General features: G+C 35.6%; 1 long non-coding RNA gene across 1 annotated transcript; it reads left to right on the forward strand.

Annotated features, from left to right (window-relative positions):
* Positions 1-223: 223 nt before the first annotated feature.
* On the forward strand, positions 224-1,471 carry LOC112507519. The gene is made up of 2 exons (XR_003068535.1): positions 224-386; positions 1,111-1,471. It is a non-coding gene; the product is annotated as an uncharacterized LOC112507519 (long non-coding RNA).
* The last annotated feature ends 737 nt before the right edge of the window (positions 1,472-2,208 follow it).

A 2,208-nucleotide genomic window follows, 5' to 3' on the forward strand; every position in this document is an offset into this window, starting at 1 on the left:
ATTAATGATATGAAAACTGAACAATTTATTTCAAAAACCCCTCCCCCGCTCTTCTGGAAAAAATTTCCAAAACACGGCACAATACCCTAATTGAATTGTCGTTGCTCTCGTCACCCAGGCCCGTCCTTCAGCCCGTTAAATCAGGGCCCCCAAAATGTTGAGGCCCAATTTTCACAGGCCCACCTATTGTAAATTTGTAATGTACGCTACCTAGTCTAACATCGGCCGAGTAAGTAGCAGCAATGAACGGGAGAAATCGATTTGAACGAGAGCGATTGAGCGAACCAGACGCCTCGATCTCCTATCTCCTCTCTATCTTGTCGATTGAATTCTCCAAAGATGGATAATGATTCGGTTTCAGATTTGCAACGGCAACAAAAACAACGGTAAGATTTTAGATGATTTTGGTATAAGTATTTGTCGATTACTCGATACTCATTACTCATATTGCTATTCTCCTATTCTCAATCTTATAATCTCAAGATTGGTTTGGTCGATTACTCGAATACTCGATTGCTTATTTCTAATTTCATCTGTGTTGGTCACTTGGTTGGTCGATTACTCGATTTTAACCTAATTGACTAATTCCTAAATCCTAAAGGTGAGATAAAGTATACAAGATTCTCTAAATTAAGGAATTCTTACAAGATTCTAAATTTTTAATGAAGCTTATTCAGTTATTTTTAGAGTGAATTTGTGATATGTTGAAATGTTTTGGCATAACCGCACAAAGAATGCCAAAAACAGGATATGTTCTTCTCGTTGGTTGCTTGTTGCTGCATTAGACATCCTGCTTTATTCTTTTCTGGTTTACAGTTTTGTTCTTCTTGCTGGTTGCCTGACTGTTTTTTGGTTTACAGTTTTACTCTTTATTCTTTTCTGGTTTATATGTTTTACTGTTTTGTTTTTTTTAAGTTGATTATGAAGAGCTTACTGAAGATTTTGTTTCAAAGAATGTGAAAAGAATGATTTTATTCAAGTGAAGTTTACATATTAGACATTACTTTGTCTTTTGGCTGCTTTTATTTGTAACACTTTCAATATAATATGAACTTTTRTATTTAACTCTTATTTGTTTTTTCGGCCAATCTACTTATATTTTTATAATAGTGTAACAGGGCGTGCGTCACCCCTGTTCTTGTCGACATCGGAGCCTTGTTTTCGTTGTCATCATCGCCTGTTCTCGTCACCTCTTCTCTTGTCACACTTCGACTTGCAGATGAGTACAAGGTCTTTTTGCCGATTTCTAGAGTTGTTTATAGATGAGTTTCTGAGTCTCTTTTCGTTGACATCTATGATGCCACCAATTTTGTTGACTTGGAGGGGATAATAATTGAATAAAGTCATCAAACCCTATGTGTCCTCTTTTTTAGCAACAACTTTGGATTTCAAGAATGCTTTCCATAGTGACATTCTTGGGGAGTATTAGGTGGAGTTTTGTTCCTAAATAATAAAAGGATGTTTTTTGAAAGGATAATAAGTTGAATAGGTGACATAGGAGGAGGAGCATCCGGACACGAGGACAAATGAAGAAGAGAAGCCACACAAATTCCTTTTCTTTTTCGTATATTTATAATTTTCACTCCATTTATATTTGGTTTTATTCTCTAATTCTATGTGACTTTTAGGGGGCGTTTGGTTCGTCAGAATTCGTCGGAATCTGATGGAATTGGAATGGTCAATTACGTTGATCAAATTTCATTCCAATGTTTGGTTACCCATGGAATAGAATTGAATTCCAAACATTACCTCATTTGAGGATTTCACCATTCCTTCATAAAAGTGATGGAATTAAGATCCATTCTATCTAAAATTGTATAAATGACTAAAATACCCTAATGACAACTGGTTTCTCTCATCTTAATAACCCTAACTGCTCCCTTTTTCATTCTCATCCACTGCTTCCAAGAAACTTGACCTACCGGTTTCTCTCCTCCTAAACAACTTGTTTCATCTTCATCATCGATCGATTTACTGATTTTCATCATCGATCGATTACTGCTTACTTCGATTTCTGCATACGATTTATTACATCAATCTTTAGTTACCTCGACTTCTTGTTGCAATGCTCGTACATAGTTTATAATCTCATCAAGCATAACAGCTTTTGACATAGTTTTGAGTTTTTGGTCAAGTGTTTGACACAGTTTTGAGTTTTTGGTCAAGTGTTTGACACAATTTTGAGTTTTTGGTCAAGTGTTTGACACA

This window comes from Cynara cardunculus, assembly GCF_001531365.2.
Source record: "Cynara cardunculus var. scolymus isolate 2C chromosome LG 2, CcrdV1, whole genome shotgun sequence".
Taxonomy (NCBI): Eukaryota; Viridiplantae; Streptophyta; class Magnoliopsida; order Asterales; family Asteraceae; genus Cynara; species Cynara cardunculus.